The 26,762-nt window shown below is 37.2% G+C and overlaps 2 protein-coding genes across 18 annotated transcripts in view; one reads left to right on the plus strand and one right to left on the minus strand.

The window, feature by feature from the left end:
• The window catches only part of LOC106061374 (uncharacterized), a 195,208-nt gene that overhangs the window by 69,838 nt on the left and 98,608 nt on the right, over positions 1 to 26,762 (plus strand). The window lies entirely within an intron of this gene.
• Positions 1 to 26,762, minus strand: part of LOC106062223 (uncharacterized) — an 84,090-nt gene that overhangs the window by 31,806 nt on the left and 25,522 nt on the right. For 3 of the 12 annotated variants that reach the window (XR_008777625.1, XR_008777624.1, XR_008777635.1), the window contains one exon: positions 23,165 to 24,362. The exons of 2 other annotated variants lie outside the window; for them this stretch is intronic. The gene's annotated coding sequence lies outside the window, so the exon portion shown is untranslated. Of the gene's footprint in view, positions 1 to 7,232; positions 7,844 to 10,635; positions 11,629 to 14,990; positions 15,057 to 16,636; positions 16,908 to 16,939; positions 17,108 to 23,164; positions 24,363 to 26,762 lie in introns of those variants that run through there. 7 more of the 12 variants (XR_008777634.1, XR_008777633.1, XR_008777629.1 and 4 more) reach the window with 7 other exon arrangements.

Consider the following 26,762-nt stretch of genomic DNA (forward strand, 5'->3'; position numbering starts at 1 on the left):
ATAGTTCTTAATTTGGTTCAGCTTCAGAAGTAGTTAGTATTGAAAGTTATCTGAGTAGGTCATCCATTAAAATCTATTTTTGACAGCTATTTTTAAGTTGCTCCTAAATATTTTATGATAAATTATTGAAAAACTTTTGACAAGCCTGTGTATATGTGTAATCAAAACATTTAGAAATGTTTGAGATGATTATTTATTAGATAGCAGCTCAATTATTTCAAGTTGCTAGTCTGGTTTCACTACTTCTCAATCCACATTAAAAAGCATACTATACTGAAAATATCTAAATCTTTTTCAATAGCACTGAAGTTTTGAAATCTCTTTTCCCATTCACTACCAATTCGTCTCAAGCTATCTTCATGCTCGTAGTTAGTTTTAATTAAAAATCAATTATATTTGTAACAATGCATATATGTAGTTTCAAAATTCATAGAAATACTTGGCACTTTTGTTGCTCCCTATAAGGATCCCATGAATGAAAACTCATCCATATCAAAGTTTCATTGATGCTTTTTATAATATCTATTGTGCTGTAACATTAATATTTGTTTTTTCATCTGTCGTACTGGAGCAGAACTTACAATTACTAATTTTTTAGGCAGTTATGTAAATTAAATTTTGACCTATTGAGTCATCGATAGTTTTTAAAAATATAAACCTACAGTTTTTTTCGTCACCGCTCATTAATGTGTAAAAAGTATTATGGCCAACTGTTAACGAGTGTGTCATATTACCAGCACAACGACCAACAGTCTTTACTTTTATCCAACAAATGTCAGGCAACTATAAAAGCTGAGTGGGCTCAGGGGCGACATAAAGCGTACACCACAATTTAGTTAAAGCTACTCATAAAACTCTATCAATGGAACAACAACTTTGAGTGAATCATAGAAATTAATATTTCACTGGTTCATCAGGAATTGAAAATTTGAATTCTTACATTATTAATGAAATTTATTATTTTTAATAAAAACTTCAAAACATGCTGCGGGAGGATCAAATCTTTCAGGGGGCTGGATCTGGTCAGTGTACCATAGTTTGCCCATCACTGATCTAGATACTGTACTCTATATCTAGATTTTAGAATTTCTCTGTCACCTTGGTCTCATACTTCGTGAGTAGTCTATACGCTAAAGCAGTGATGCCCTGCCTAATTCGACCTGCGGGCCATTTTAATTTCCAACTCTCGTGTCGCGGGCCACATGACCGAAAAGATACAAAAACGCCATGAACTAAAACCATTTTATTACCAACACTGGATCTAGCCCTTACATTAACTAGAGAGATGTTTAAAGTTTATCTTCTTTTCTACCCTTCGGAAAAAATGGCTTCATTTCTCTACTTACAATGTGAGCAATATTATATCTAGCTTAACCACCGACTCATTTTCTTATCATCTCTTTTTGGCAACTATTCAATCCTTAGATCTCTAGGCGCTGTTTAACAATATTTTATTTGCGACTCAAATTAAGAATGCTGCTATATTTGTTTGTTGTTTGTTTTTAAACAGCCACAAATCAAATACATTGGCTTATTATCATGTTCCACAAAAAAGTAAAGATCCATTCACTTTTCCTGTTAGATTATACATCTAGTCTCATTTCATAAACACAATGTTAAAGATCATGGTACCAATCCATCAGAGAAACAGTTATGGCGCTAACGTATGTAAAAATAACTTTATCAACCCTTTGAAGAGGGGATTTTCTACACTTTGTGCTGTCGTCTCGGCGGGCCGGATGGAACCGCTTCTGGCCCGCGGGCCGTATTTTGGGCATCACTGCGCTAAAGGGTAGCATTTAATCTATTCTAGATCTCTATTATTAGAGTCTAGAATCTAGATCTACTATATCATCTATAGTCAATTTAGATTATATATTTTATATTATGATAGAAGATCAAAATCAAAAAGATTTGAACTAACATAGACATAGAATTCATAGATGATATAGAATAGATCTAGATCTAACATTTTGATTCTAGATGTCTAGAACTCTAGATCTACTTAATTTATTTAACTTGTATATTTAATATTTATATGTATACCTTTTCTCTAGAAGATAATAGATCTATATATATATATATACTAGTCTGACATTACCCGCGGCCTGCGGCTCTAAGTTTGTGTTTACTAATCTAGTGGATTGGATTTAGATGTATGTTAAAGTTAGCTAATGATCCTTTCAAGTTTTTTCTCTTTCGCTAAGAAAATAAAATTAGTTTTGCGAAAATGGGTTTACCCAAAACCGATACATTCTTATCTATTAAAAATGAAAAGAGCGATAGCTTTGTTAAATGAATGGGATTATAAAGTGAACAATTAAACGAAATAATTTTTAGTACGCGATTCATGAATGAATATAGATCTAGGCCTATCTCAACTCGGCTTCGCAGCTTTCGTAAACAAATGTAGTCTCTTAAAAATGCTTTAGAAAAACAAATTTGAATGTTTATTTGATCAAAATATGAAATGAATAAACTATAATTAGTATGTTCAAGTGTTAAGTATAAAACTATCTGTGCGAAGAGAAGTTTTATCATCTTAGAGTTGAATTAGAGTTTTAGGGATGGGATTATAAAGTAAACAATTAAACGAATTAATTTTTAGTACACGATTCATTACGGTATTGTCTAATGAAAGAATGTTCGTTAGGAAATCTGTAGTCACAGATATAAGGAACTTATTTATGTAAAAAATGCTTTTGAAACACAAAATTGAAGGTTAATTTTATTACATAATGAAATCAATGGATCTTCTTTTGTATTTTCATGTGTCAAAGTAAAAAACTACGTGCATAAAGTGTAGTTTCTTAAAATTAGATCTAGGTCTAAATCCTTTCGATCTTTTCTCATGTCAACATTGTTAACCATGGCCTAGATCCATAAAATACTATAGCTGTAATAGAGTCGGACAACTTTATTTTTTTTGAGGGTCTTAAGTTTGTTTTAGGGCTACAATACATACACTACGGTCTAAGTTAGTACCCAAGGAACATTCCTGCCTAGTTTTATCAAGATTGGTCAAGCGGTTTTGATGTCTATAAGTAACATACATACATACACCTCACATTCTACTTTATAATATAGATATATATATATATTCTATTTTGTAGACTCATACTTGACATGATGTCTCATCAATGTCCATTATCATTCATTATGATTATAGATATAGGCTACTTAGTCACACTTCTAAGACGATTAAGTCAACTTAGACTTAGTGTAACTCAAATACTAGTCTAGATGTAACTAGATTTATAAACTAGAGTGGTTACTATCTAGAGAAGCGGGGGCGCTGGGAGCCAAAGGGGGAGGTATGGTGGCGCTGGGTATAAAGGGGGAAAGAAGAAACTAAAAGTGCACTGAAACAAAACAAATTTTAAAATTCTTCAAATTTAATGTTGACAAACTGAATATAGACAAATTATAGTAAGCTTGCTTCTAATTTAAGAACAGAAATGGTTAGAAATTGAGTTCGGGAATCCCATTTTCTATTTTAAAATTCTTACTCTTTTGCTGTAATCGGAGGGTATCTAGTGTCCTTAAATCTTGCGCGCATAAACATTTGAGATTTGATAAACAAAGTAGGTAATAAGCCTTTTAGATAATTGTTTATTTTATCTACATGTTAATATATTGATATGTAAATGTCTATTGAAAAAAACGTTAAAGCGAACATTCAAATAGAATAATTTAACCTTTTTTTTTTTAAACAAAAAAGATTAATAAAGTGTTGTTACAAAAACTCACTGGTATGTCATATATTGCAAAGAGTTTTAATTAATTGCCGCTAGATAAAAAGTATGTTCTACTTTGAATGACAGCATTTTTAGATGAGGTTATAAAACCAAGTAGGGTTCACGAACATATAGCAATATCCAAAAATAATTTAAGAATATTCATGAACAATTACAAAAATGTACTATTTAAACAATATTAAAAACAAAAAAAGGAAAGCAGGATATGTTTTAGTGGCCTCTTAGAAAAATGCATAGCTTTTTTTTAAAGTCTTATAATATTGTTAGAAAATTGATTAAAACTAAAAAAATTTTTTTAAACATGTTACACAAAAGACTTTTTTTCTGTTAGTGATGAAATATTATTTCAAAATGCTTAGTTATGTAGCTTATGATGACATATAGGGTAACCATCAGTGGTTGGACACTACAATGACTTTATAAGTAATACAGAATAGAGAACAGCTCTATTCACTATTCACCTTATGAGTTATGATACACAAGAAAAGTTTAGCTCGCAATTTTATTTCTGTTTGAATCTAATTATAAAATTGTAAATAAAATACAAACCCAAGCTGAAAATAATTTCATCTTTCCACAGCTTTGTGAAACAAATGATGAAAAAGATTTTTGACTCTTGTAGTAAAATGAAGTTCGCTGGATTTTGAAAGGGGTTTCTTATTGCTCGTTTTGTTAAGCTCTTAAATACAATTGTGATTCTTTTTTTTTTTTAGAAACAGGAAGATTCAATGGTTGGCAATGACTTAAAGCAGGCTAAAAAAATGTTTTACATAGTAGGCATCTAACCCAATTGAATGAAACGAACCTCCGACTGCAAGGAAAGAAATTGACTTTCATTGATTATATCATTTTTTCTTTAATCGAGATATTAAATCTATTTTAAAGAGCTTTACATTCTCACGTATTTGTTTGTTGACAAAATGAATTACTGCTTAATGACACTGATATCTATGCAATTCACATAACAATGCTCTATGAAGAAATTACGATTCGCTTCTAAAATAAAAAAATATATATATAATAAATGACAATTGTTAAACACCTGTTTCTGATGTTCAAATTGAGTTGCAGGGAAAAAAAGATGTACAAAATTATGTCTTCAGTAAAAAAAAATGTAAACATAGGAGCCACACAGTGGCGTAGCTAGGAAGGGGGAGGTGGGGGCCCTAAATGAGTGTTATTTTAATTGATTAAATTAAATATTACACAAAATGCAGGGCCCTCCCAAAGATGTCAAACCCCCCTTGCCACCAAACGATGGAAAATTGCTAGTTACTCCCCTGGAGGCACAACAGAAATGTGGCTGCATTTAAATGTTTCAGTAAAATACCAAAACTGTGATCGAAAATGGAATTATGTTTTAGCTTTTCCATCAACATACATTGTTAACCTAGATTTAGTGCGAAACAAACTTAATGAATAAGCAAAGAAATAGACTTGATGTAGCGACTAGAGGAGACATTCGCCTTGCTTTGGCTAATTTAAAGCTTGAAATTTCTAATATTGTCAGATTTCTAATATTGTCAGACTGCAGGAGGCACAAGGTTCCCATTAGCTTAATTTCTTTTTGTAGTGAATTCAGCAATAATAATGTTAATATTAAAAAAAAAAAAAAAAACTAAATTTACAATTAAACCTAAAAACAGTAGGCCCTAATATTCAAAAATTTAAAAGGGGACTATTCTTAGGATTTGAAAGAAAGTCATGACAATGAGATTAATTTTTTTGTGTAATCACTCTAAATTATTTGACATAAGTTTTGCATAACGATAATATTAGCTGTTTTTGCCTTCAATTCCAAAGATTACGGCTGAGTGCAGTGTTTCACATAACTAGGCAAAATCCAGTTGCAACCGAATTATGTGCTGACAAAGCCGTTGTCTGCGGGCGGTCTATTTAAGTTTTCCTTCTGTCTTTTGCGCCTGTCTTCAATTTATATAATGGCTTTTCTTTGAGTCTCAAATGTTTGTCCTGCAGCTTTTGTAAGAGCTCTTCAACTGTCTCTCTTAGAGGCCATCTGCTGCCAGAGAATGCTGCCAGGTACTTTCCTTTATGCCAGTGAGGGCGAAATGGCGCCTGAATGGATCTTACGGGGGGCATCTCTATAACTCCGTCCTACCCTAAGCTTACCAAAGAAGATCACCTTTGGCTTGCGCCTGGGTTGTCTCCCAAGGGGATAAGTGTTATTGTCAGCATACAAATTAATAAATAGATGATTTTTAAAAAGAAAAAATATGTAAAGGGGGTGATAGGCAAAAAAAGGTTGAAAACCACTGATCTAGGGTCTTAGTCTAGAATGATAGATCTAACTAGATTAGACTTAAATAGTCTAGATTCTAGATCTAGATTAATTCATTAGTAATTAGATCTTTATACTAGTTTTAGACTTTAGTAGATTAGTAGTATCTAGACTAGATCTATTCTAGTAGTAGTAGATCTATAGATCTAGATTACAAAGATGATAGACTCATAATCATATCATTCATATGGCTATCATACTAATCATAGAGGGATTGAAATTGATCTAAACAAGAAGATAAATATAAATTATATATAATATATATTTAATAAATAGATCTAATTAAATCTAATAGTATTAATAGTATTACTATTACATATTAAATTTTTGTGATATAGAGTCATGGACTATACTTACTATTTATTACTAGGATTAGCAGAATCTAATCTAGATCTAGATTAGTAGATACTAAGAATAGTAAGATTATAAGATAGTATTTAGATCTAGTCATCTACTATCTACTATTAGATTTTTTAGATCTAGAATCTAGATTAGATCTATCTTAATCTTATCTATCAGAATCTGATACTCTATAACTATAGTCACTAGAGACTAGAAACAGATATCTTTAGATTTTAGATAGTTAATAGAATCTAGTAATATATATATACTAATAGTAACAGTATCTCATAGCATAGTGAAGTGGGTCTATACTTAATTTTAATACTAGACTAGTCTAGACTATAGAACTATAGTCACTATAGACTATAAGTCACTACTAGATGTAGATCTAGATTCTAGATCTATAGTCTATAGATCTAGAGTATTCTAGCTAGAGTCTAGCCTCTAGACAAGTCTAGAGTCTAGTATACATCTAGTTCACTATACTCTACTAGTTCTATACTCTATACTCTAGACTACGTCTACTACAGTACTACTCTATCGTCTATATCTATACTTTTAGTATATATTTTTTAACGGATGAACATAGTCTAGATTCTATATCTAAATACTTGCCTAGACCTATTTAGATTCTATCTAGATCTAGACTCCTAGAGATGTCTCTTGATCACTTTATCTGGACAACAAGTTTAATTTTCGTTTAATCGCGACCAAGTGTTATCCCCCTTCCATCACACAGTATCTTAGCTGGCTAGAAATTTATATGGGTTAGTCCGCAACAAAGAATGGTTTTGGTTGAGTCACCACCAGGCCAAAGGAGATTATTGATTTACCTTCATCATTCGTCAATCAAGTTGACTGTTAATTAGATCTCAATCTAGATTTTGAACCTACTATAATTATGGCTAGATAACAGATTAATTATTCAGTTATCCTAGTTAAGGCCTACATTTCATCAATTCCATGAGCCAAACTCCATTAGCACCGACCTCTATTCTTGTTCAATGGTATAACTATAGACTATAGAAATAAATCAATACATTTCCATAAGCAAACAAACGACACACTACTATTGATCAGGCTATTGAGCTTTGTTACGTGCAAATGCCCGTTTAAACTATAGATTGCGACTTATTTAAAAGCCAGACTACTTTTATTGGAAATTAAGACTGCTATAAATAATAAAGTTTTTAATGGTCAAAAATTCAAATTTATGTTCCCTGTCATTAGTCTCATGTTAAAGTGTATATGAACTATTAGAGCCTACTGTATAGCAAGTACCGTTTAAAATGTCATTACATTCAGTTCGCTAAGTAGGTAGCCTATTGAAAATAACTGGCCTGTCAGCTAGGTGGTAGGTGCATATAGTCATAGAGATAGTATCATAGTACATACATGTTCAGTTCAAGGTAAGAAGTCTTGTCTTAAAATGTGGTAGGGGCATGGGCGTAGCCAGGATTTTTTTCGGGGGGTAGGAGGTTGGGGGGAGTGCATTTCCCCCCTCCCCCCCGACGAAAAAAAAATTATATCTATTTATGTGTGTGTGTGTGTGTGTGCGTACAAAATCTTTATTACATTCTGACCCTTCATTCTTTCGGAAGACGTTTATTGTGCCCTAGAATAGGTTCTTCCATGAGTTAGTGGAAAAATTGTAGATTCTCCGACATTACTAGCAAAGGGGTCTGGGGGAGCGCTAGGAGCTCCCCCAGCGCGGGGCGAAGCCTCGCCGCCAAGCACTATTTCTGATATTGAAAACCAACAAAATGCATATTCTGAGGTATCTACAGTGCATTTTCCTGCTATTAAAAAGTTCTATTTCAAAAACCTAATGTGTTATTCTTACTGACTAAGACCCTCCCTCGTCGTTCGGCGCATTTGCCATCAAGCTGTTTTCATAAAATTGCAGACTCCCCGCCATTAATAGCAAGGGGTCTAGGGGAGCGCTAGGAGCTCCCCCAGCGCGGGGCGAAGCCTCGCCGCCAAGCACTATTTCTGATATTGAAAACCAACAAAATGCATATTCTGAGGTATCTACAGTGCATTTTCCTGCTATTAAAAAGTTCTATTTCAAAAACCTAATGTGTTATTCTTACTGACTAAGACCCTCCCTCGTCGTTCGGCGCATTTGCCATCAAGCTGTTTTCATAAAATTGCAGACTCCCCGCCATTAATAGCAAGGGGTCTAGGGGAGCGCTAGGAGCTCCCCATCGCGGGGCGAAGCCCCGCCGCCAAGCACTATTTCTGGTATTGAAAGCCAACAAAATGCATATTCTGAGGTATCTACACTGCATTTTCCTGCTATTAAAAAGTTCTATTTCAAAAACCTAATGTAATATTCTTACTGACTTAGACCCTCCCATGCCGTTCGGAGCATTTGACGTCAAGCTGTTTCCATAAAAATCTGTCACTGGTAATGTCTGAAGCCTCTTCCCACCTACTATGAGGACCTCCATGAATGAGTGGCGTCAAGTTGTACTAGGATATCATTGCAACTCTTCTTATGCTTAATTCATTTTGTCGGAGAACATGTCCCGCAAACCTCATGCGTCGTTCTCTCACAATCTTACTAAGGGGTCGACTCCCAATTCGGCATAGGATTTCCTTGATTTAGACCCGATCTCTATAACTGACTCCTAAAATCTGTCTTAGCCATCTTTGTTGAGCTACATTTAGTGTTTTTTTTTAATTTCGGTAGATGACTATTCACTGCAGTTTATTAATGGATCCCTGCCACTGGTAAAAATGTGTAACCTCTCTTGAATACGCACTTGGAATTAAGTGACTGTAGTTTGCTTTAGATTTTATATCGAAAAGAGAAGTTTTAACGTCAAAATCTTCTGTTGGGGGTTTTCCACCTCAAAATGCTTTGTAGGGGGATCTTAAACTCAAAACCATCTGGAGGGGTTTTAAACTTTAAAAAAAAGCCATCTGTAGAAGAAGGGTTTAAACTCAAAACCCCCGATTGGCTTGGCTACGCTCAAATAATTTTAATGTGTAATTTGCTTTTTTTTTATATTGAAGATGTATTTTTAGCACCAAACCCCTCTGAATGGGGATTTAAACTCAAAACCCCTTTCGGCAACGTTCATAGCATTTTGAGTGCGTAATTTTTTCTTACACTAAAGATGTATTTAAATTTATCCTCAAACCCCACTTTAGGAGAGTTTAAACTCAAAACCCCTTTGACTACACTCATAACATTTTTAGTGTATAATTTGCTTTGTTCTCATTATTAAAGAGGTATTTTTTTTACCTTCAAACCCCGCTGAAGTGGGGTTTAAACTCAAAACTGAGTCAAAACAATTTAGCTACGCTCATAACATTTTGAGTGAGTAATTAGCTGCTTTTTTTATATTAAAGAGGGGGTTTATCGTAAATTTTAGACGGGGTTTTAAAATCAAAATCTTCCTTAACTGTGCTCTTGGAATTAGGGGATTTTCGTTTGCATTTTTTTTGTTTTGTTTTATAGAAGAGGGGGAGTTAACTGCAAAAACCCCAGGTAGGGGGGTTAAAACTCATATTAAAACCCCTGGTAGGGGGTTTTAAACTCAAAACCCCTAGTAGGTTTTTTTTAAAACTCGAACCCCTCTGGTAGGGGTTTTAAACTCGAACCCCCCCTGGTAGGTTTTTTTTTAACTCGAACCCCCCTGGTAGGGGGTTTTAAACTCGAACCCCCCTGGTAGGGGGTTTTAAACTCGAACCCCCCTGGTAGGGGGTTTTAAACTCAAAACCCCCTGGTAGGGGGTTTTAAACTCAAAACCCCTTTGGTTTGGTTATGCTGGGGCCAGTGATGGTTTAGTATTAAAATCTCACCTAAAATAAACAAAATCAAAGAAAAAAATCAGTCACTAAATTCCGACTCCCCCCCTTCGGTGAGGGAGGGGATTTCATTTCGGGGGGGGGGTTTGAACCCCAACCCCCCCCCCGGCTACGCCCATGGGTAGGGGTATATAGTCATAGAGATAGTACATACATGTTCAGTTCAAGATCAGAAGTCTGTTTTAAAATGTTATAAAGTGATCTAGCCCCTATGAGTTTCTAGGAGTCGATGGGTCACAGTGAATAAAAAAAAACACTATCCTCTCAAAGAAATAAAGCTACACCAGTGAATATTGGGCTAATAAAACAAAAAGAAGGAATAAGATATGAACCAAAAAGTGACAATAATTTCTGTTATCATTTTAGTGTTTTGTGTCTATCTTAAAATGGCGTGCGTTACAAGTTCGTTACACTGACCAAAACAAATGCATCATCCATTCCGTTTAGTTTCAGTGTTGAAAAGATTGGAATGCAAATTATCCCAACAGCACGCTATCTGGTCCGGGCATCCACTTATGGCAACTGAATGGGTGAATAGCGAGCCAATAAACAGCATCTCTTGTGCTGTGGTCCTTGTGATTTATAAGCACACTTGTAAAGAGACGAAAGATTGTGACATGCGCAACTCTATGTAATGTCTATCATTTGTTAACATAGATGGATATTTGTTCCATAGTAAACAAGAGCTAGATTGATACGGACGAAGGCAGATAGGATATTACACGCACACATTGTTGAACAATTACATGCAGACGGTTAGTGCTTAGCTATTACACACAGACAGGGGGCGCGGTGTCTGAGTGCTTGGGGTCCTGGGTTCGAACTTCGGTGAAGACTGGGAGTTTGAATTTCGGGATTTTTAGGGCGCTTCTGAGTCCAGCCAACTCTAATGGGTACCTGACTTTCGTTGGGGAAAGTAGAGACAGTTGGTCGTTGTGCTGGCCACATGACACCCTGCTCGTTAATCATTGGCCAAAGAAACAAATTACTTAAACATCACCTGTCCTATAGATCGCAAGGTCTGAAAAGGGGGGAACATTACATACAGACAGACATAGATGAACTATTCATACAGACAGACATAGCTGAACTATTCATGCAGACAGACATAGCTGAACAATTAAACATAGACAGGCATTCCTGAATTATTACTGACATAATTTTTTTCCACTCGACCCATTATTTTGACCAGAAATGAAAAAAAAAATTTGACATGTTGCATCAAGCATAAAATTACATAGAATTGGGCCGGGCCGAACCTCCACGAGTCTTCATTGAACCTCCACAAGTCTTCATTGAACCTCACTCAAGTCTTCATTGAACCTCACTCAAGTCTTCATTGAACCTCACTCAAGTCTTCATTGAACCTCCACAAGTCTTCATTGAACCTCCACAAGTCTTCATTGAACCTCCACAAGTCTTCATTGAACCTCCACAAGTCTTCATTGAACTTCCACAAGTCTTCATTAAACCTCCACAAGTCTTCATTGAACCTCCACAAGTCTTCATTGAACCTCCACAAGTCTTCATTGAACCTCCACAAGTCTTCATTGAACCTCCACAAGTCTTCATTGAACCTCGCACAAGTCTTCATTGAACCTCGCACAAGTCTTCATTGAACCTCGCACAAGTCTTCATTGAACCTCGCACAAGTCTTCATTGAACCTCGCACAAGTCTTCATTGAGCCTCCACAAGTCTTCATTGAACCTCACTCAAGTCTTCATTGAACCTCACTCAAGTCATCATTGAACCTCGCACAAGTCTTCATTGAACCTCACTCAAGTCTCCATTGAACCTCCACAAGTCTTCATTGAACCTCCACAAGTCATCATTGAACCTCACTCAAGTCATCATTGAACCTCGCACAAGTCTTCATTGAACCTTACTCAAGTCTTCATTGAACCTCCACAAGCCTTCATTGAACCTCCACAAGTCTTCATTGAACCTCCACAAGTCTTCATTGAACCTCGCACAAGTCTTCATTGAACCTCGCACAAGTCTTCATTGAACCTCGCACAAGTCTTCATTGAACCTCGCACAAGTCTTCATTGAACCTCGCACAAGTCTTCATTGAACCTCCACAAGTCTTCATTGAACCTCGCACAAGTCTTCATTGAACCTCCACAAGTCTTCATTGAACCTCGCACAAGTCTTCATTGAACCTCGCACAAGTCTTCATTGAACCTCGCACAAGTCTTCATTGAACCTCACTCAAGTCTTCATTGAACCTCCACAAGTCTTCATTGAACCTCGCACAAGTCTTCATTGAACCTCGCAAAAGTCTTCATTGAACCTCGCACAAGTCTTCATTGAACCTCGCACAAGTCTTCATTGAACCTCGCACAAGTCTTCATTGAACCTCGCACAAGTCTTCATTGAACCTCCACAATTCTTCATTGAACCTCGCACAAGTCTTCATTGAACCTCCACAAGTCTTCATTGAACCTCGCACAAGTCTTCATTGAACCTCGCACAAGTCTTCATTGAACCTCGCACAAGTCTTCATTGAACCTCGCACAAGTCTTCATTGAACCTCGCACAAGTCTTCATTGAACCTCACTCAAGTCTTCATTGAACCTCCACAAGTCTTCATTGAACCTCGCACAAGTCTTCATTGAACCTCGCAAAAGTCTTCATTGAACCTCCACAAGTCTTCATTGAACCTCCACAAGTCTTCATTGAACCTCCACAAGTCTTCATTGAACCTCACTCAAGTCTTCATTGAACCTCCACAAGTCTTCATTGAACCTCCACAAGTCTTCATTGAACCTCCACAAGTCTTCATTGAACCGCACTCACGTTTCAAAAAAATTCCAATGTCTCAAAAGTTTCTCCAGTTTCTCTGCTGATGTGTAATATGTGAAAAACATTAAAGAGAAAGAATCGCATTTCTAATGGTACTTGTAATGTTATTAATACTAAAAGATTATCTTTACTTTGTCAACCGTCTAGACAGAATCGTTTCTAATAGTTCAACATAATAGTGACATACGTTTATTGACTGTCTTAAGACGTGATTGTGTAATAGTCGCATGGTATTATGGGTATTTCAAGGGACTCTTCTGCCAATAGAAATGTGCACTACAAAATCTAATTAGTCTCCTCGTTTCTTTGTTTGGTCTTTAAATACAGATAGCGTAGGAGACGAACAACTAACTGGACATTTAATCTCACAACAGCCAAGCCGATGACCTCGTGTAGGTTACTCACAACTCTAAGGTCAAAGGATACAAAGCCCAGTTGTGATCTAGCTCAATGACCCCAGGGGTGGAATGTGACCCAAGCTTTATATATTTATTATCTGTATAGAAAGAGGGGGGGGGGAATAGCAGACATCCTATAAAGTCTAGTTTTATCATAGTTAAACAACAAAAAACATAACCATAACACAACCCTAACAATAATACTTTGTGTCCACTGTATTTCATTCTAGCCATTCTCAATGCGTGGTGGCTGACTAGTGAAATGGTTTCCTGGGTTAGAATCGTGGTCAAGACTGGGATTTCTGGATTTTTAGGGCGCCCCTGAGTCCACCCAGCTTTAATGGGTACCGGACATTACTTGGGGAAAAGTAAAGCCGGTTGGTCGTTGTGCTGGCCACATGAAACCCTTGTTAAACGTGTGCCACAGAAACAAATGACCTTGACATCATTTGCCCCACAGATTGCAAGGTCTGAAAAGGGAACTTTTATTCCCAATGTCATGCAAAGAAATGCGAAGTTAACATATATTTTGTTGAACAGACCTGTGACCGTTGCAGGTCATTAGTTAGGTCTTCTGTGATGTGTCGCAGTGAAATACATGCAAGTCTGTGACTCCATTGAAAGATGTCTTCTTCTTGTCTCTATAGTTTGTGTACTTTCTAATTTACCAAACAGTCGGCATTATATATGGTATAATATCTAGCTGTGGTACAATAATAGCGGGGTAAACTCGTAGAAACCTTTAGAGTCCTAAAACCGACATATCTAAACTATCTTCTTATCTTATCTTACAAAATACGAAAGTTAGGCTACTTCATCGGGTCATATTCTATTGATAAATAATCCATTTATGAAACTTGTTTATGTCGCCCTGGATATGGCAAAATATGTATGGGCGCCTTGGGAATCTTCGGACTCAAAAGATAAGATTTATTATGTCGCAATCAATAATTCTTCTTAAATCTAGTTCATGTGTTAAATCTAGTTCATGTGTGTTAAATCTAGTTCATGTGTGTTAAATCTAGTTCATGTGTTAAATCTAGTTCATGTGTTAAATCTAGTTCATGTGTTAAATCTAGTTCATGTGTTAAATCTAGTTCATGTGTCTGTACAATGAAATGTATCCCCCACTTACTCATCTCCATTCTTGCACTGTCACAGAAGGATAAAATACCGGAGGAAGTACCGGAGGAAGTACCGGAGGAAGTACCGCTATTCACTCATGACTTGAATAAAAAATAATTCAAATGAGGTTTTCTTAACAAGAAAAACGTTAATTTTTTTTAAAAGAAAGCTTATATTAAGTGTAATTAATCAATTATCAATTAGTTTGGATCAGTCATGTGATTAAATTTGTTATAGATATAGACTAACAATAATAAATCCGTGCGATTAGAAATATTTTTACCAATTGTTTTTGTTCAGCGCAATGTCATGCTTTTAGCTTTCTCAAAGCGCTATGATCCAATCACTGTCTGGACCAGTTGGAAAGGGGTGGGGAAGAAAGGGTATCTGTGTCAATGTTATCCTGGTCGTTTTTTTAAATGCATTTATATAAAAAAAATTACCTGAACTTGTTCTCGAGGGCTAAAGCCTCATCTAGACAATACACTAACCACTGTACCAGGGAAGTGCTTATGAAAATAGAAAGTTTTATAGTTTCTATTGTTAGTTTCAAACATCTCTCTACAAAATATAAATGGAACTAGCTCAACTTATACAACTACATCAGTCAAGTAGGCCTACAATTTCTTCCCCTAGTTTGAGGTACCAATTAACTAATTGTTTTTTTTTTTTTATCCGAGATTGGATGTGGGATAAATATCGTTTACACACTTTTTAACAGACAGACGGACAGACAGAATGAGTTGATATAAGATGTAAAAAAAAATAAACTTTGTTTGGGTTGGTCAAGTATTTTTCGTGTCGATTGCCTTTTTGCACGAATCGAGAAAATGGGGAGGGGGGGGCGCTCGATTATTTGTGCATGGATTTTAAAGATGAATGAAAAGTGTAGAATGAGTAAATGAGCTACTAACCTGAGGAGTTAAGTTTTTATCCAATTAAGATCTGGGGATTTTGTGTGTGTGTGTTTGTGTTCCTATTCAGATTGTATGTGTAGTTGAAGCTACATAGTGGAAACAATTTGAGGGATTATGGGAAACATTGTAAAAATAGAAAATGGGAGCGAAGCTAAAAAAAAAAGGTATCTCTGTAAATAATAAGCTAACTTGGACATGTTTAGGGTTTAAATAACACAACTGATAGAGCGAGTTTGTTTTTAATCAGCATGACTTGGCGAAGTGGATGTACGTAAGGGGAAGTAAGGTTCAGTCTATTTTGGTGTCAAGGAATGAGGAGGGGGAGAGAGAGAGAGAGCGACAAAGTTAGTATATTAGACTGGGTCAAATATATCCAAGAAATGTTGCGTTATCTTAAATGGACACACACAAGAGGTTCCAACAGAAGTTCACTCGCACCCCCCCCCCTCCTCTTTGGCACACCGTTGTTAGTTTCCACAAAAGCTTTGAATTTAAAGAAAATATCTTGAAAACAGTATAGCACCCATTGTCAGTCACTGATTGCAACAACATGTGGTCAATAATACAAATATTAACAAAATAAAATGAAACTAAAGTTGTTGTATTTATAGCTGTAACATTACAAGATCTAGGATAATCTACTAGATTAATTAGGCCTATAAACTACAAGTAGGCCAACTAGTTTCAAGTATTAAATACAAGTAGGCCAACTAGTTTCAAGAATTAAATACAAGTAGGCCAACTAGTTTCAAGTATTAAATACAAGTAGGCCAACTAGTTTCAAGTATTAAATACAAGTAGGCCAACTAGTTTCAAGTATAGTCTATAAGAACTGGCAATGGTACTAATTATAAGTAGGCCGGACTTTTTTTTTTTTTACATCTTTTCTTAGGCCTCTTTTTCTCCAACATTTGCTGAGAGGCACCTCGTTACTGTACGACTCTTGAAGTCTACCTTTATATACTCATACACATACTCACACACATACTCACACACATACACTCACATACACGTACAACTCTACTGAAATACTTTCTCTCACAATCTGAATACATGGAAATCTGATGTCTCATTTCACTGAGACGACCAGCTTATTTTGGCATTCCAGTCTCTCTAAGGAAGCACACCTACGACTAGATAAAGTTAAATGTATAGGCTATAGAGTAGCTTACCTAGTCACTAGTGTTTAGTGAAGTGTAAAATACACACACACACACAGGTGACATCAGCTTGACACGGTGTTATGCAACATCTGGACACTTACTCACTCACTTATTGAACAATGTTAGCCGTGGACTAAAGAAGACTGAAGTAGCCTACATACAAATGTACACTCGAAGCAAAACAATGGTCAAGTACACACTGAAGATGAAAGAGTTACTTTCAACTAAATCACTGACATGGTTTCAGACAGTCACGTGACGCCACCTGCGTCTACACATTCAGACGTAATTTGGTCCTATATATATACATACCAGGACTCAATATTTGGAAAAATGAAACTCCGCTTTGTACAAATGTAGGTCCCAGACACACCAATGAGTGTGTTGTCACACAAGTGCACTACTGATTGTGAGAATACAGTAGAAACATTTTTATTTCTATGCGTAGACTATGTAATGTACAGGAAACCACACCTCCCCCCCCCCCTCATAATTGCTTGCTTGTCTGCTTCATTTCAGACAAACGTAGTAGCCAATAAATTACTAATTCCTTTACGCATCACTGAGCTGTAGGGAAGGAGCGGCTCCTCCCCCGCACCCCTCTTACACTAACTTAAGGAGCCACCATTATGTGACGCCCTCACCCTGAACCCCTAGCATACAAGACATTTTTTTTTTGAAGTAGAGAAACTATTTTAAAATAAAAAAACAAATACAGGCGAAGATGAGAACTACAAATCAATGTACACAAGGCATTTTGGGCAACTCTTGAGTTCAGGATCTAGATAGAATGGAAGTATATGTAGATAGAATACACTAAGAAACACAACAAATCAAAGGGATAGGCCTATACATACATACATATATATATATCATGGGCGTCCCCTCCCCCAATATATATAATACATTTATATTATCTATTGCTATCCAAAAGTTTTTTTAGTCAATTCATATAATGCATATTCAATTTTATTTTGCTTCATTTTAATTTGAATTTCATCAATGAATGGCCTAGAAATCAGTGAGAAAAACACAACTATAATTGAAGAATTTTTCCAAAAAATATGCAGGGGGCAGGGGGGTCTACCTAAAAATGGAAAACATGGCAAGGGGCCTACGAGACAAAAAAGTTTGGGAACTACTGTATTTAGAGCGTTGAGGGGTTGCCTGAGCCAGCAAGGAAAACTTGGCAGAATTTAAGTCTTTGGTTAACATGCATGACTAGATGCATGACGCGTAGGACGTAATCATTTTCATTTTTGAAGTAACGTCTGTATTATATAAGATTGATAAGACTTAAAGAATTGCTAGTATTAGAGTATAGGATTTAACTGTATATTTCTTCATCTGTCATCTTTAGTCTACTTGTAGTTTATCTATTGTCTATTTATAGTTTCGTCAAGTAACATGTATTTCAGACTGTCGGTAAAACGAAGATCGTACAATCAAAGAAAGATAACTTCCAAGTTTAATAGGATTCTTTACTGTCCAGATTGGCGCCCCTTCTACACTGCTAGAAAAACCATTGCTAATGGAAATGTCTGGTCGATCCATATCTTGCATTCATGTGGCTGATCCGATACGTCAAATAGTGAACATTCCTCAGATAATAAGTGACAGAGAACGCTTCCATTGTTAGTCTAAATCACATTCAAATAACCACTTATTTGTATTGTAGGCCTACATATGTCTGAGATATAGCCTATGTTTTTACCAAAATTCTAAAAAAAAATAATAAATGAAAGTCAAATTAATTGTAATCTCAACGTATTGTGAGTTTTTTCTTTTTCTTTTTTTTGAGTTGTCACTAGAATCTGCAAATATTTACTTTTAGTTAGGTTACGATAAGATCATTTCTTTTTTACAATACCTTTATTCGATAAGATCATTTCTTTTTTACAATACCTTTATTCGATAAGATCATTTCTTTTTTACAATACCTTTATTCGATAAGATCATTTCTTTTTTACAATACCTTTATTCGATAAGATCATTTCTTTTTTACAATACCTTTATTCGATAAGATTATTTCTTTTTTACAATACCTTTATTCAAGTCCCTCCTTCGTGGAGGGTGGGCGGACTGCTGATCTAAAAAATAACAGCCCTAACGATTTTCCTATAAATTTAACAGTTGATGTATATCACTGAGAAAAGAATTACTAGCTCGTTGGCCACGTGAAAAAAATCGAATTTTTCAAAGTAAAAAATAAATAAATGTAAATTTGGCTAGAGACTTACAAATCTAGATCTAGAGCCAACATGGCGTAGTCCTCCGTATTACCGTAATTATGAAATAACAGTGAATTTAAAGTTGCTTCAGTTTTATTGAAGTTTATAAGCGTTTTTTATATTTTTTTTTTACATAAATCTAAATGCTAAAGCAAAACTTTAGGTCTTTTCTAGTGCTATACTTAAATGTCCATATAAAAAACATCGTACCCCGACAAAATAGCGCAAATGATATAAAATTTAAAATACTCTCGTTCTCTGCAGATATAGCATACTCTCAGATATATTCATATTGAAAAAGATAGATAAATCAACATAAATGCTGCCCAGGACATTAAATTACTAATAATCAGGTACTTTTATACACACCATATATAAGTCCGCGCTATTTTGTCTTGCGTTATTTTGACGGGTCACCAAAAAAAAAACATACATAAATACATTTCCTAAATGGCCACTTCAGTAAATGCGGACATTACACTTGAAGGCAATCAAGCAGCTGACTGTCACGAGTTCGCTACCCGAATTGAATCTAATGTTTTTAACATTATTAAAAAAAATATTTTCTATATATGAAGATTAATGATGGATGTATTTGTCTGGGTGGAATCTTGTACACGCTATTTTCCCAACTTCCCATTCTCGGGTCACATTGAAACTTTGGACAATTATTCATTGTCGATGACAACACAAAAATCGATAAAAAATTTTAATCAATTAAATAGTCAATTATTTCTAATTAATTAATTTAGCTTTGCATAGAGACATTAGGGCCTACCGAGCTAATGGGAGATAAGCCTTGATTAGAGAATTAGGTCGTTTGCTAAAGTTTTTAAACTAACTAGCCATCTAAATCTTTTATAAATACTAGGATAGCTAGGGGCTATTAAGTCCACCCTTCAGTCCTAGGATAGCTAGGGGCTAAAAAGTCCACCTTCCAGTACTAGGATAGCTAGGGGCTAACAGGTCCACCTTCCAGTCCTAGGATAGCTAGGGGCTAACAAGTCCACCTTCCAGTACTAGGATAGCTAGGGACTAACAAGTCCACCTTCGAATGCTAGGATAGCTAGGGGCTAACAAGCCCACCTTCCAGTCCTAGGATACCTAGGGGCTAAGAAGTCCACCTTCGAATGCTAGGATAGCTAGGGGCTAACAAGCCCACCCTCCAGTCCTAGGATACCTAGGGGCCAACAAGTCCACCTTCCAGTACTAGGATAGCTAGGGGCTAACAAGCCCACCTTCCAGTACTAGGATAGCTAGGGCCTAAAAAGTCCACCTTCGAATGCTAGGATAGCTAGGGGCTAACAAGCCCACCTTCCAGTCCTAGGATACCAAGGGGCTAACAAGTCCACCTTCCAGTCCTAGGATAGCTAGGGGCTAAAAAGTCCACCTTCCAGTACTAGGATAGCTAGGGGCTAAAAAGTCCACCTTCCAGTACTAGGATAGCTAGGGGCTAACAGGTCCACCTTCCAGTCCTAGGATACCTAGGGGCCAACAAGTCCACCTTCCAGTACTATGATAGCTAGGGGCTAACAAGCCCACCTTCGAATGCTAGGATAGCTAGGGGCTAACAAGTCCACCTTCCAGTCCTAGGATAGCTAGGGGCTAAAATGTCCACCTTCCAGTACTAGGATAGCTAGGGGCTAACAAGTCCACCTTCGAATGCTAGGATAGCTAGGGGCTAACAAGCCCACCTTCCAGTCCTAGGATACCTAGGGGCTAACAAGTCCACCTTCCAGTCCTAGGATAGCTAGGGGCTAAAAAGTCCACCTTCCAGTACTAGGATAGCTAGGGGCTAACAGGTCCACCTTCCAGTCCTAGGATACCTAGGGGCTAACAAGTCCACCTTCCAGTCCTAGGATAGCTAGGGGCTAAAAAGCCCACCTTCCAGTACTAGGATAGCTAGGGGCTAACAAGTCCACCTTCGAATGCTAGGATAGCTAGGGGCTAACAAGTCCACCTTCCAGTCCTAGGATACCTAGGGGCTAACAAGTCCACCTTCCAGTCCTAGGATACCTAGGAGCTAAAAAATCAACCTTCCAGTACTAGGATATCTAGGGGCTAATAAGTCCACCTTCCAGTCCTAGGATACCTAGGGGCTATCAAGTCCACCTTCCAGTACTAGGATAGCTAGGGGCTATCAAGTCCACCTTCCAGTACTAGGATAGCTAGGGGCTAACAAGTCCACCTTCCAGACCTAGGATACCTAGGGGCTAACAAGTCTCCCTTCGAATGCTAGGAAAGCTAGGGGCTAACAAGTCCACCTTCCAGTACTAGGATAGCTAGGGGCTAACAAGTCCACCTTCCAGTACTAGGATAGCTAGGGGCTAACAAGTCCACCTTCGAATGCTAGGATAGCTAGGGGCTAACAAGCCCACCTTCCAGTCCTAGGATAGCTAGGGGCTAACAGGTCCACCTTCCAGTCCTAGGATACCTAGGGGCCAACAAGTCCACCTTCCAGTACTAGGATACCTAGGGGCTAACAAGTCCACCTTCCAGTACTAGGATAGCTAGGGGCTAACAAGTCCACCTTCCAGTACTAGGATAGCTAGGGGCTAACAAGTCCACCTTCGAATGCTAGGATAGCTAGGGGCTAACAAGTCCACCTTCCAGTCCTAGGATACCTAGGGGCTAACAAGTCCACCTTCCAGTCCTAGGATACCTAGGAGCTAAAAAATCAACCTTCCAGTACTAGGATATCAAGGGGCTAATAAGTCCACCTTCCAGTCCTAGGATACCTAGGGGCTATCAAGTCCACCTTCCAGTCCTAGGATACCTAGGGGCTATCAAGTCCACCTTCCAGTACTAGGATAGCTAGGGGCTAACAAGTCCACCTTCCAGTACTAGGATAGCTAGGGGCTAACAAGTCCACCTTCCAGTCCTAGGATACCTAGGGGCTAACAAGTCCACCTTCCAGTCCTAGGATAGCTAGGGGGCTAAGAAGTCCACCATCCAGTCCTAGGATAGCTAGGGGCTAACAAGTCCACCTTCCAGTACTAGGATAGCTAGGGGGCTAAAAAGTCCACCTTCCAATCTGGAGGCTTGAGTTCGAATGCAGACTCGAGCAACTTTAAAAAAAAAATGTTTGTGAAAATGTCGCAGGCTATCTTGTCCCCCCCCCCTTTTCCCTCTCCCCCCCCCCCCCACCAAAAAAAAAGTGATTGGACCAGAATGCACTGAGCATGCTCCCCCACCCCAACAAAAGTGATTGGACCAGAATGTACTGGTCATGCTCCCCCACCCCCACAAAAGTGATTGGACCAGAATGCACTGGACATGCTCCCCCACCCGCACAAATGTGATTGGACCAGAATGCACTGGGCATGCTCCCCCACCCCCACAAAAGTGATTGGACCAGAATTCACTGAGCATGCTCCCCCACCCCCACAAAAGTGATTGGACCAGAATGCACTGAGCATGCTCCCCCACCCCCCAAAAGTGATTGGACCAGAATGCACTGGGCATGCTCCCTCACCCCCACAAAAGTGATTAGACCAGAATGCACTGGGCATGCTCCCCAACTCCCACAAAAGTGATTGGACCAGAATGCACTGGGCATGCTATAAGCACGAAAGTTGAGTTAAACAAAATCAATTTATAAAAATATTTCCAATCAAACATATTTTTAGTGGGCTTCGAAATGGGAATAGCAGCTATAAGTTTTGTGTGGTCTGTCTGTCCGTCCATCTGTCCCGTCTGATCTCAAAAACTAGAAAATAGATTGAAAATCCGATATCATGATATTATAGATCTTTGATGCAAGGGTTACTTTTTTTTCTTTTCTGAAAACGAAAAGTTTATTTTTTAAATATTTACTATGCAAACATTTTCGTTTAATAAAAATACAACATCTTACAGGGGACGGAGTGGCTGAGTGGTTAAGCGCTTGGCTTCCGAACTGAGGGTCCTGGGTTTGAATCATGATGAAGACTGAGATTTTTCAATTTTGAGATTTTTTAGGGGGCCCCTTAGTTCAACGAACTCTGATGTGCACCTGACAAGTTGTTGAAAGTAAAGGCGGTTATAGATCTCGAACACTCAGTTCATATGTGTATTCTATTTCAACCATTTTAAACAATTACAAGAGCTCATAAAATGAAGTTTTTTTTTTTATGTCAGCCATTGAAAAATGTCCATTTATGTCTCTTATGTTCTAATTCAAATCCAGATCAACTTTTGGGAGGACTTATCCTACTCCGTGGACTATAATCAAATCCAGATATTTCGAAAGTAGACGACAATTCATTCTTCAGACCAAACAAAAGTTTCATAAAAGTTAAATCTAAACTTTTTAATGTGTTCTAACATCTGTGACAATCAAACCAGAAAGTAATCCATAAAAATAAACAAACTTATGAAGAAATAAGGAATACATTTTGTAATATGCGGATTTCCTTTGATACATTTTAGTCTTTGGAACACAACACACACACACCGTGTACCTCACAGCATCATGCATAGCCAAGAACACATTTTTGTCTCGCTCAAAGACCTTGAACTTTGCTTCGTGCTTCCACACTTCAACTCTATTATTAGAACACATCTCAACTCTGCCGTCTGCTAAGTTTCAGTGTAGTCTGCAAACCTCATTGTTTTAATGGCTTATCAATCGGCTTTGACCATCACAGAATAGTAGTGTGTGAGCTAATTTACAGAGTAGTAGTGTGTGAGCTAATTTACAGAGTAGTACTGTGTGAGCTAATTTACAAGTGCGTTTATTTTGCGCTTGTTCTAAAAATTAATTAATTTACAGAGTAATAGTGTGTGAACTAATTTACAGTAGTAGTGTTTGAGCTAATTTACAGAGTAGTAGTGTGTAAGCTTATTTTCAGAGAAGTAGTGTATGAGCTAATTTACAGAGGTGTAGTGTATGAGCTAATTTACAGGCTAGTAATGTGTGAGCTAATTTACAGAGTAGTACTGTGTGAGCTAATTTACAGAGTAGTACTGTGTGAGCTAATTTACAGAGTAGTACTGTGTGAGCTAATTTACAAGTGCGTTTATTTTGCGCTTGTTCTAAAAATTAATTAATTTACAGAGTAATAGTGTGTGAACTAATTTACAGTAGTAGTGTTTGAGCTAATTTACAGAGTAGTAGTGTGTAAGCTTATTTTCAGAGAAGTAGTGTATGAGCTAATTTACAGAGGTGTAGTGTATGAGCTAATTTACAGGCTAGTAATGTGTGAGCTAATTTACAGAGTAGTACTGTGTGAGCTAATTTACAGAGTAGTACTGTGTGAGCTAATTTACAGAGTAGTACTGTGTGAGCTAATTTACAAGTGCGTTTATTTTGCGCTTGTTCTAAAAATTAATCTGGACACATTTTTAGGAACAGAACTAAAAACAAAACTTGTTGAGCAAGAGAGCTCCTATCCCTTTGGCCTATTGAGAATGACGTATTATGGAGTGGACGAGCACTTTAGGCCGGAGAGCAATGGAGGAAGACGGTCGACGGATCATGTGTGGTGCCCTCGGTCTCCTCGTTTCTTTGCGAGAGGTGTGGGCTACAAATAAACAAAAAAACAACAAGGAAATAAAACAAACAAACAAACAAACCAAACTGGTGTGACTACATGAAGATATAAGAGCTGTGACCTCACAATGGTGCTGAGGACAACCTGTGCGTGTTTGTTCGGGCGTGATCCGCCATGTTTAATACAGAATGTGGCTACTTGCTAGCAGTACACACCGGGATACGCCGTGGATTGGTTCCTAGGCTTTATATTGTTTATTATGGCCGAAACACCCCTTTATTTTTTTTATTATTTTAATAAACGGGCCACATTTTAACTATAAACCTAACATACTTTTTTTTAGCCCGTGAATTAGTCTGTTACAATGAAATTTCACGACCCGCTCTCTCTTTTTCGCTCTCTGGAACCCCCATTTTGTTTTCTTTTTTACCTGCGCATCGTACTTTCTCCATCATAGACTTTTGACTTGATTTGGACAGACCCGCATCACAGTGCATCCCCGAAACATACACACTTACTTTGGGCCCTTTATGAGTGCAGGGCATAGATGTCAATGAAAGGAGCTCATAATAGTGTAGAAAGCTTAAAAAGCCCATGACAACCATGTTCAGCACCTGGTCTGCTGGGGAGGATTTGAAATTAAGTCTGGTAAAACGTCTACTGACAGGTGAAGGCTGATACCTGACACCTCTAAAACCAGAGGACTAGTTTCGGGCAGACGGAGCTCTTAAGTTTAGTAATGCTATTCATTTAGGAGACAGGTATATAGGAGACAGGTATATAGGAGACAGGTATATAGGAGACAGGTATATAGGAGACAGGTATATAGGAGACAGGTATATAGGAGACAAGTATATAGGAGACAGGTATATAGGAGACAGGTATATAGGAGACAGGTATATAGGAGACAAGTATATAGGAGACAGGTATATAGGAGACAAGAATATAGGAGACAAGTATATAGGAGACAGGTATATAGGAGACAGGTATATAGGAGACAGGTATATAGGAGACAGGTATATAGGAGACAGGTATATAGGAGACAGGTATATAAACCTATACGAAATGAAACGTCAAAACTCAACAAGAAAGGTTATGATTTGAAAAAAAAAATCAACAAAATAAATAGACATCAATGTTTAAAAAAACACCACCAGCTGCCATGTTGTCTAAATATGAACCCTCGGGTTGGTGACTTTGAACAACCAGCTGCCATGTTGTCTAAATATGAACCCTCGGGTTGGTGACTTTGAACAACCAGCTGCCATGTTGTCTAAATATGAACCCTCGGGTTGGTGACTTTGAACAACCAGCTGCCATGTTGTCTAAATATGAACCCTCGGGTTGGTGACTTTAAACAACCAGCTGCCATGTTGTCTAAATATGAACCCTCGGGTTGGTGACTTTGAACAACCAGCTGCCATGTTGTCTAAATATGAACCCTCGGGTTGGTGACTTTGAACAACCAGCTGCCATGTTGTCTAAATATGAACCCTCGGGTTGGAACAAACAACACGTTGTTGACCAATGGAGTCAATGTTTATACATGTGACTAGAATTATTAGATACTATATGTGCAAGTGTCGTTTTACAACCTAATGGATTAAGAAAAATCTTTTTAATTGGCTAATACATCATGTATCCAAATGTAGACACTATAAATTGATACATCAACATGAAAACAAAAGAACAGGGATGGTCAATTTTGTTTCTATCGAGACCCGCAAAAAATATTTTAATTAAAAAAAAAAAATATATATGTATATATATGCTAGGACAAATTTGTACAAATGCTCCTTCCCTAGTGCTATTAGAGCATGGAATGGGTTGCCAGAGCTTGCAAAAAAAACCGGTGACTTGGCAGAATTTAAGGCATTGGTTAAAATGCATGAATGAATTCATGACGCGTAGGACGTAATCATCTCCTTTTTTGAAGTAACGTCTGTAATATATAAAATAAGATAAGATGTTTGGTTATAAAGGCTAAGAATGCACTTTGTATGTAAATATCACGCACATTTTTTTAAATGGACTTATATGCAGCGACTTTCGTGCTGTAGCGTAGCAAGTAGCGGTATAACACGGTACTAAACAGTTTCCTCAAAATGTTTAAAATAATCGAGTTTTATTTATTTTTTGTTTAGTGACCACATCAGGATAAAAGAAGCTTATTTTTGTGCTTTTTGTTTGCCGGTCGGTCTGTCTGCCACGTTTAGATAACAAAAACAACAACTCAAAAAGCTATTGAAAATCTGATTTAACCTTCAATGTTCCTTCCGAAACATCTCAAAAGTTTGAAGTATTGTTCCGGATGTTTTTGTGAAAAAACAATCAATGCCAACCAATGTTTGTTTGCTCTTCTAACTTATATTACATTTAATTTCCATGCTTAAACGTTGCAAAAACACACGATCAATAATATGTTGTTCC

Source organism: Biomphalaria glabrata, chromosome 4, assembly GCF_947242115.1.
Source record: "Biomphalaria glabrata chromosome 4, xgBioGlab47.1, whole genome shotgun sequence".
NCBI lineage: Eukaryota > Metazoa > Mollusca > Gastropoda > Planorbidae > Biomphalaria > Biomphalaria glabrata.